The sequence below is a fragment of the Caretta caretta genome, chromosome 9 (assembly GCF_965140235.1).
Source record: "Caretta caretta isolate rCarCar2 chromosome 9, rCarCar1.hap1, whole genome shotgun sequence".
In the NCBI taxonomy this organism is placed as follows: Eukaryota; Metazoa; Chordata; order Testudines; family Cheloniidae; genus Caretta; species Caretta caretta.
This window is the reverse complement of record NC_134214.1, coordinates 33,197,544-33,207,621: the sequence shown is the minus strand read 5'-3', so window position 1 is coordinate 33,207,621 and position 10,078 is coordinate 33,197,544. Positions and strand designations below refer to the sequence as shown.

Genomic DNA, 10,078 nt, shown 5'->3' with positions numbered 1-10,078 from the left:
TGCAGCCAAACAAGATGCACAGTATTAATTTCAGAAAATAGAGGAAAGACGTTAAATATGTTGTGTGAGATTTTGTATATTTGCAGATGAGATTTAATTTTCTAAAATCATTTTAGTCATAAAACAACCGACAACACTTCAGTGGCTGCATTGACCTCCGTGATGTCAGAATGTCGTGCAACTGTAGCTAAGAAAAGCCTCTGAGGAAAAAACAAAGGAGCATTGCATCTCATCATAACATAAGGTGTGCACATACAGTACGTAGAATTCATACTGTGGTAGTGAGTTGTTGCTTTCAGTTTGATTAGACAATCGTTGTTTTGTTTTTCTTGCTTTGACAGTGAGTAAGGTTGTATGCTGCTTAAGTCTTCTTAGCGTTATTTAGGTCAGCATACTTATGATGGCTTTCATGGTCTGTAGTGTCTAATATATACAGTATGCAAAGGAAATCAGCATTACATTTTTGTATATTCTCTCTTTTATTTTATTACTTCTAAGGGTGGAAGAACATGTTGTAATTAATCGAAATTCTAAACAACAAAGTATCTGCCATTTCTGCATTGCAGATATATTTAGCTCGAACACTGCTTGTGGTTAACAGTGTGTAGCATAGACACAGACAGCTGATCGTGCAGTCAGACTCTGTGCTCTTGTGGTTTTGTCAATACTGCTCAGAATTTTGATAAGCTTTTAAAAAAAGAAGTGCTGTATGTTGCATCAAAATTAAATCTTTAGCATTGATGGGTATTTTTTCTGGTATTGTCTCTTATTAATTAAATAAAATATTCTTAGACTAAAAAATTGAGAGCATAGCAAATGCATCCAGAACCTAATACATACTGTATGAAATCTTTCTTCATCCAGAGTCTGCTTACTGAAGAAGTGCTGGAATGGCTACAATAAGATTGGTTTATTTTCCTCAGCAGAAGGATGCAGTCACTGTAGAGGCAGGTTTTGATAAGAGTTTGAAATACCTACTACTGTATTATTGCAGAATTTGGAGTTTTCTGAACGCTGTTTAGTGACTGGAGCTCATCTTGCATCACCAGTTGATGACATTTTTCTTTGTTCCCTCCCACGCAGTTGAACCAAGACTGTAGCTGATGTGCAGTGTCACTTACAACCTTAATCAGATACTGCATTTAAGGTGAGCTGTCCCTTGCCTCCACCCTTACCAGAGCCGTGCTGCAGTATGTATCTTACTCCTACAAGCCTAAAATGGCAGGCAGGATTAACGTTGCTTGTGCTGTGTGCATGCTGTGTATAGAATTCATAATACCATGCCTATTATTTCAAATGTGAGTACGTAAATGCTCTGTGTACCATATCATGCGGTAGTGAAGACTTGTTTGTGCTTCATTACAGGCTTAGATATTTAAGCATCACCTTTGGAATTCTCTTTCATTTGCAGTGTAGCGAGCTGTTAGCTTGTCATCACATTCAAAATACAGTATTAGCCCTTAAAAAAAAAAAAAAGCAAATTCTGCTTCCAGATGCTGTCACCCTTTTTCTTCTTGCATTTACTGTAGTTTAAATAATGTATGTTGTATTGTTAATTAATGTGAATATCAAATTAAAGCACTTGAAACATACATATTTATAATGCAGGTAGGAGGCACGTCAAATCTATTTTTAACTCTTACGCAGTCCACGTTGTGCAATGAGCTTTGGGTGTGGAGTTTATATTTTCAGCAGTGATATCAATAGGCTGATTTTCAGCAAATGTGACAAGTGGCCTTTGCAGTGGTCAGCTTTACTCTTTGAACCCTCTCAGGGTGTGGGGAGAGACAACATTGTGTTGCAGTTTCAGAAAACCTTGGATGTGGACATCTTTTTTTTTTTTTTTTTCCCCCACTCCTGCTTTACCTATTGATAAATTCAGTTTTCATGATCACAGTCTATTCAAGCTGCTTCCCATCTGATTTTTGACAACTGCTTCTAAAAATTTATCAGGAAGACCGAGAATTCAGTTGATCTCCATCGCTTTACATAAAAATGGCTGGGTATATTGCCATGTTAACACTGCATTAGGAGGTACACACAGGTAGGTTGAGATTTGCATGTTTTGTAGATTTCTCATTCAGTGCTGCAAAGAGATAAAGTGAGTTTTAAAATGTAGCTTTCAGTGTAAAAATGTATTGAACAGTTAATTAAAAAAACAACAACCTAATACTAAACTGTATGGCTTCACATATTGGCATGACGATTGTTTTCACCTGATAAAAGAATCTATTGTGAAAGTGAAGCAATCATGTCTGTTAAAATAATCATATGTAATAAGGGCGTGGCAACGTTTATGCAACAAAAGAATTTTTGAAAAGCCTATTAATTCAGTTACATTTTAAAATCTATTTTGAAAATTATTGAATTCGTAGTTAAAATGCAAAAGTAAAAGTTAAGGTGGGTAAGAAAAATAAAAAATATTTAAATTTTACCATAGAAAGCGGTCTTTCAACGTGCTCTGTGAAAGCTTAAATAAAGATTAATTTGCTTTGTTACAGATATTTTTCTATATCAGGTACCAGAAAAAAAAACCTACAGTATTTCTTTTTATTTTAATGTATAAGGTTTTTAGAGATAGATATAGATGGCCCTGTCAGCTTAAACTGAACATCAGTTCAATGCAGTATGGTTTATTTCAAACAAAAGTGGTTCAGAAATTAAAACCAAATAGCTCTAGATACAAAAGCCTGAATTTGAGCAATTTTTAAAAATAAATTACCAGTATTGTACTTCAGAGACCATCTTCTGAAATAAATTTATTTCAGATTAATACTGGGCCAGAACCTGTTTCCTTGGCAACCAAATCCTGTTAAAAAGTGCAACAGTAGAGATGCAAAGAAGGTTATTCTTGTTTAATGCCATGATGCAAATGTAAATTTAGCTGTTAAGTTACTTTTTGGTTCTAAATGAGAAACTGATCTCATTTTATGTTTCCATGTGATTATCATTTCTTAAAAGACGCCATGTTTGTAAAACTGTGCATATCAGAAAACTGCTTTTTCCTGTTTTTCATTGATTGCTTCCAGAAATGTACCTAAGTACCTTTTTATTTTAAGCAAAGTATGAAGTGCAGTTCAAGGTTTGTGCAGTATTTGTATAAAACAGAAGTTTCGTTATTACTACTGTACAAGTATCACTAAAACGATAAGACAGCTGAGAAATGTAGAGAATAGAAAACGTCCTTAAACCTTCTTTCACAATCACTGAATTTAGTAACAATAGAGCTGCGGACTTTTCACTAAACGGAACCCATTCTGAAGTCCAACCAAAACACAATGTTTAACCATTCTCGAAAAGTACTCGTAGGTGTTGGGATATCAGCAAAGCTCATTTGTGATTTGTTGTAATGTACGGATCCCAGAGATTCTGCACAGTTTGAGTAAATAATTGCTTAGGTAAAACAGCTTGTCTAACATTTTCAACAGTATCTGTAAAATCAAACCCCATCTGTGCTAGAGGAAATTGCTTAGGCAGTCTTAAATTGTGCTCAATGCCTCCATTTAGCTTATAGCCTGGTGTATCTCCTTATGAATCTCCTTGGTATATGATTTGAGAAATACTTACTGCAAAGATATTTTTGCATCACGGTAGCCATTTTCCTTTCATGTCCTTGACTTTAAGTACATTTTATGTGGAAGAGGCTCAAGCACAGAACCATAATCACAGAAAAAATATTGCAAGCTTGGTTCTACTCACAGTTCATGTTAATAAAAATAGCATTAACAGTTTTCACTGCGATATAACTAATTTTAATTTATTTCTAAAGAGATCATGAGTTCAGTGCATTCCCAATAAATATTACTGTTCAGGAAGATGACTTCTATCATCTGTTTTGATAAGCCAGTGCTGAATAATCATTCCAAACCCATTTGATTTATTGACTAGATTAGTTTGATGCAGTACAGTCATTATTTCCCCATTCCATTTAAAGAAACTCGGGTGAAAACATGATAGATTTACCAGTGTATGTTTCAAATGACATTTTAAAGTAGAATTTTTATTATAGCCATAATTTCATTTTCTCTGGTTGCAAGAATTTGATTTACATTTTATCCTTGGAATGTACTGTGCAGCTGGTTCCTCAGTGGTGTTATTAACACTGTTGGTTTTTTCCTTGCATAGTATTATTTTCAAGGAAATTCTAGTTGCTACGGAGCTAAAGCTGAGCAATGGCAATCTGTGTATTATGTTTTAAAATATTTTGAGTATATTGTACCATGTCTCAGCGGGACAGTGGAGACACTGTACAAATAAATTTTTTTTATTATTATTTTATTTTGTCTCTGTGGTTCAAATTAACATACCCATAATGTTTAAAGAATGAAAATCTAATTCTTGGTTACATCAGTATGTTTCAGTCTGGTTGTTTTGACTCCGTTTGCAAATATTCTCTTTTGTCAGAATGTGGATCCTTTTTAAATTGATATTACTGAACTAATAAATGCTGCTTCCCTGGCTTCTGTGAAAATTCATAGTCAGCCTGAGAGCAGCAATTGTTGTGCTGAACATGATGATTCGCTTATTAAGGGGAATTCTATTAATTTATCAAGCTGTTCTGAGTTTACACATCCTACATGAATTGCTGTGTGCGGTTTTAATGGTATGCTTCTAATAAATGGGAGGTGCCCAGATGCTTTCACATTGGGCTTCATGTGTAAATCTTACGTACACCACATACATTTTACTCTCTCTGGCTTTGGTGCATTACCTGATATGCATCTTCTGACTCCTAGCACTGCCGTGTTTTGTTTTTAGCTTTCATATGACCTTATACCAGATAGCTGTAGGATTCCTTAAAGTTGTGTTTTTAAGCTTCATGCTCATCAGAATCTTTGGCATGAGCTTATGAATATAAGAAGGCTTATTGCTGTATTGCTATTTCAGATTATCCTGCTGAGTTAGACCCAGTCTTCTTTTATTCTTACCCTGTTTAAGTTAAAATGCGGGTGCCACGGAATGTCTATATCAGTGATTTTCAACCCTTTTTCATTTGCAGACCCCTAAAAATGTTCAAATAGATGTGTGGACCCCCTTTGAAATCTTAAACAAAATCTGCGCACCCCCAGGGTCCACGGACCACAGGCTGAAAACCATTCTCCATATAAAACAGAAATATTTAAAAAGGATTCTGCTAAAACTGAAAATAGAGATATAATGGGCTCAGCTTTATTATTTGAAGCTCAGAGGTCAGAGTCTGCAGTTGTTGTTAATGTTTTCACAAAGGTGATTAATGGTACATTTGCAAATGGAAGATGGGCACCTAACTGTTTCATTCTTAACTGTTGTAACACTACTGCTGTACAGATCATGTGACTCACAAGGCCTGAACCTTGCCCCTAAGACTTATCAGTTATTATACAAAACAACTTGATTTTGGTTGGCATCTTTTATACAAAACCTTATCCCAAAATGTTTTAAGTGTTAAATAATAGCAGAGGGAGAGAGAAACTAGATGATATTTGGAAAAAGATGAAGAGTCAGCTGACCAGAGGGAGAAAGGGAGCATGTTCCAGAGGGGAGAAGCTGCCTAGGAGAAGGGACTTTTACCAACAGTGATGTGAGAATGTGTGGAAAAGGAGGCCAGAACAGAGGAGACAGGATGGGGAGAAGAGAAAGAAAAGGGCTCTGTGAGATGTTGGAGCAGGTACATGAAAGGTTTTAAAATCAAAGACAATTTTAAATTGGCTTCCATGGGAGTCCATGGAGTTGTCTGATAATGTAAATCTATGTTGTAACGAAAATATTTTGCAGTCCCCAGTCTCTTGGGTCATATCTACACTGGCATACTGTGTTATCTAAATCCTGTTTAAAAGTAGCTTGTCTCATCATTGAAGAAAAAGCATATCTATTTTAAAATCCGTCCTCTACCCTAGATGAGGTCCTACATTTCAATCTAGAACACAGGTAGTAAAACACATATGCCTACTTTATGCTAAACAGGCAAACCACATTGAAACCCTGCTAGCATGAGTAGTGTTTTAAAATGGTTTGGTTAACACTTTGGCAATGAAAATGTGCACGGGGCCTTACAGACATAGATTTAGAATTGTCTGTTTCTCTTGTTCTGTGCACAGAATTCCAGATGATATTTAGGGGAATTGCAAGTATGGCGACAAAATAGTATTGATGTCTTGTCTGTAGTTCAGTTCCTCTTCTTGGGTTTGCCACTTAAGCAGTGCGGAGGCATAGGTCCTCCATGCAGATGACTGTAGCCTTTATAAAACTCCCAAGATCCATATGAACCACATTCAGATCCATGGATATGGGGCAAGCCTCTTTACCACTTTGTCAAGAGCATGCAGAAGTCTCCACCAGTTGGATCTCCTGTCCTCTGGGAGGGATTTTTTCCTCATAGAGGGTGACCTTATCTATAAAACAGAGGTGCTGATCACTAGTGATGATTAAAAAATCCCACGGCACTTTTGGCAAAGGTAGAGGAATTAACCCAATGTCCTGGCCAGATTCTAATATGGGTAACTTATACATTGTATTTATCTAAAACTGCTCTTGCAGTTTCAGTTGGATTCTGTATTGTTCATCTCCTACCAGCCTAAACGACTTGTAGCATTGTGTGTGATATTGAATAGTTGATGCATTGTGCCTTTTATATGTGACTGTATCTTGGTAATGGCTAAAGCGAGTGCTTTGTACACTATATAAAAAATTTTAAAATGCACTGGCTATAATTTGAGATGAAAGGTAGATGTCATACAAAACTGAGATATATTATGATAAGTTATTGGATTTTTTATGTAAGTTTAAATTTTGCATGGCAGATATACTTTTGCCACCTGCCACCTTTTTGTGAAGTTGGAACAATGTGAAATTAGAATAACTGCTGTATGCTTTGGGCAGAGCCATGTTTATTTAAAACAAAATAATCTTTGAAAATCCTGAGAATTTGTTAATTTAGGACCTGATCCTTCACACCTTTATACAGATAATCTTGAAACAAGGGAGTTGTCCCACTGATTTTAATGGTGTTACTTTGTGCATGTGTGTTTGCACATACATATGTGTGCTTTTGCAGGATCACACTTGTAGTCATGTTGAATTGATGTGGACACAGTGGTAAAATGAGGACCTACTCATGCATGGAATTAAGTGGCAGGCTGCAACTTTTAATAAATTTTAACACAAGGACGAGGCACTCCTCATCTGTCATCCCTGCTGTTCTCTACTGGGCATTTAATTGATTCCAGTGCAGAGGTTCCAGGGGTCCTTATCATATAACCTGTTACTGGTGATGGGGTTATAGGGCACTTTACCATATAACCCATAACATGGGGTAGACTCTCCTCAGCCTACTCCCCAGGACCCGCTTCTCTCTGATTCCTAGCACCTGCCCCCCACAAGGAGGAAAGACGGTGCAGCAGGGTGGGGACTTCAGCCCGTGAGGTCAACAAGGTCTGTCCTTGGCCTGCAAAGGCCACAAGGTTTCACCCTATCCCATGAGCCCAGGGCCCATCATCAAAATCTCAGGTCTTTTACTTCTGGGAACCGTTTATTTTATTCTCCTAATTGCACTGGAAACTGGCCAGAAGTTGTGATGAATAAATAACTCCACCCCAGTACCTCAGTTAAGTGGTAACTGTGTTCCTGCTTAACCCACTGTGGCTTGCAGGTGCTGCGAGGAAGGCAAAAAACTCCATGGTCCTCTGCCAGTTTGGCTCATGGGAGAAAAAATTATTTCCTGACCCAGTAAACAGGTGAACAGCTACACCCACAGCATTTGTCAGGTTGGGTTTCCATTCCTAGTTCAGGTGGGTTGGGAGGGCTGCTGGAATGGAGCAGAAAGAGGCTCCATGTGGCCCCTGTGCTGGGCTAAATCCTGGAAGCTGGGGAATGCTGGCCAATCAGCACCCTCTTTCCCCAGTTGCCCAGTGGGTGCCAGAGACTCCCAGGGAAGGAGCCACCCATTGCGCCTTGGCAAGTGTCTCCCTCCCTTGATGCTGGGACTGTCCCCCGTTTCACCTCCAGCCCCATCAATTTCCCCCACTCAGGTGGGGCAGAGGGTGGGTAATAGTTGCCTATATAAGACAAAGCCCCTAATATTGGGATGTCTGGTCACCCTATCCATGGTGCTGACTCTGATTGACTTCTGTATCTGAGGGCAGAATTTGACCCAGAGCCCAGGTCTAAAATAGGCTAATCAAGTCTGTTCTGACTATGCAGACCCCGAGCTGTTACTCTGCAGAATTGAATTTTACCTTGAGAGTAATAGCACGTACCTGCCATTCTAAAGAGAAACTAATATTATAGCGATTGGTTTAGAAAAGGAAACTGCTAGTGACCTTTACAATCAGTTGGAAAATGTTTTCTTTTTTTTTTGTTTCGGCTGTGTTCACTGGCTATAGTTTAAAAGTGTGTAATTTAAATACTAATAGAAATGTAACTACTACATAGAATCACAATAGGCAAAATATACAATTATCCTTATTATGTATGTTAACATAGCAGATTAATAAGTATCACTTTGTGCAATCTTTTAAAATGTTAAATAAATTTGGTCTGAGTAAAATTATCAGCTTATTTGTAATTTTAAAGATCATTACGGACATAAATTGGCTCAGATATTCAGAGAATGTTTGTTTAATCTGAAACTGGAAAAGGACAGGTTAGATTAGACTACTTTTATTTTGCCTTCTGCTAGTTGAATGTGTAACAGAATTCAGTATGACTGTTTTTGTTTAAAGCCCTGCAGGTGGATCCATTGCCAAACCAGAACAGAAAAAAAAAAGAAGAAAAAGAAAATTATAACAAAGCAAAGATGGAAATAATATTGAAACTGTTCAGCAGAGACAGTAAGATGCAAGGTCTGCTGTGTTTCTAGTATCTGTAGAGCAGGTTGCATATCTTTTAATTTTCTGCTTAGCAGAAGAATGTGGATTTATCCATTTAATGAAGTTGCTTGACTTTTTTTTTCAGGCAGATAAAGAGACAAAGTCTAATTGTTCTGGAATACTGGAATGCTGTCTTTGGTTATTTTGTAATACCAGAAGTTGAGATAGGAGCACCATTTGCCTAATAAATAGAAGATTGACTCAAACCCTTCCAATCTTTGAGCCACATTCTGCTCTTAAATTTAGAAATTATTCCTGGCCTCTTGTTTACTTGTTCCTGAAGGGCCGAAATCAAAACGTTTGATCTGAACTTTCTCAAATATTGAGAGAGTTGAGATCTGGTTTCAAATATTGTGGCTTGGCCCTATCTCAATTAATTGTATTACATTATCTATATGAACAGTACATTAGTTCTAATAATGTTAGCAAAAGTTGGTAAATTCTTCTGTGTTCAATGCCTAAAGCAATATTTTCACTGTCTCCTGTTAGGCCTTTAAGCCTTTTTAGGATGAACTGGTGCGGACATTAATGTGGTAAAAACAATGTAGGCCTCTGCTGTAGAGAGCTCAGGAGTGGATACACAGTTCCCAGAGAGTTAACCAGAGATTACTTAGAGTGTGGCTTATTTTGGAGAGGAAGGTATAGAGTGCATTGGAGTTATGTTCCGTACAGTGTATACTATCACTCAGGTCCATCTTTGGAATGCCTCTTTTCTGGATCTGGCAGTAGAGAATCTGTGGAGTCTGAACTCCATCATAGGATTGGGGGCAATGGCACAAAAGTTGTCTGGTGTGGTTTCTCCCTTCCCCCCGAGTCATGACTTATGGGCATGAATCTATGCATTATGAAAGGCAGTGATTGTCTAGTAAATGCTTTGAATGTACAGGTGTGAATAACCACATATAGTTGAACTGCATTCTGTGTATATTGAGCTTATATATTGTTTCCCACTCTGCTTTAAGATTGAAACTACTTGACTGTATTGGAAAGTTTTGGAACCTTTAAGCCTATGCAGTTTAAAATAGTCTTAAAGTACCACATGGCATAATTTCCAGATGTGAGATTCTCAGACCTCAGATGCGAGATTCTCAGATCTCAGGTGCATAAGAAAGCATCCAAAATGTACCACTATTTCTCAATATTAGCAGGCATGGGACTGGGGTGTCCTCCTTATAACATATATAATGTAAATTTGAAAACTATTTTTTACAGTGTAGTTATACCATTTAAAA

The 10,078-nt window shown here is 37.4% G+C and overlaps 1 protein-coding gene across 5 annotated transcripts in view; it reads left to right on the top strand.

The window, feature by feature from the left end:
* The first annotated feature begins 115 nt into the window (after window positions 1-115).
* ZBTB38 (zinc finger and BTB domain containing 38) overlaps window positions 116-10,078 on the top strand; it is a 37,643-nt gene continuing 27,680 nt past the window's right edge. The window contains exons 1-3 of one of the 5 annotated variants that reach the window (XM_075132209.1): window positions 116-244; window positions 1,084-1,147; window positions 8,700-8,819. The gene's annotated coding sequence lies outside the window, so the exon portion shown is untranslated. Of the gene's footprint in view, window positions 245-1,083; window positions 1,148-1,193; window positions 2,045-8,699; window positions 8,820-10,078 lie in introns of those variants that run through there. The other 4 variants (XM_048864359.2, XM_075132210.1, XM_075132211.1 and 1 more) reach the window with 4 other exon arrangements.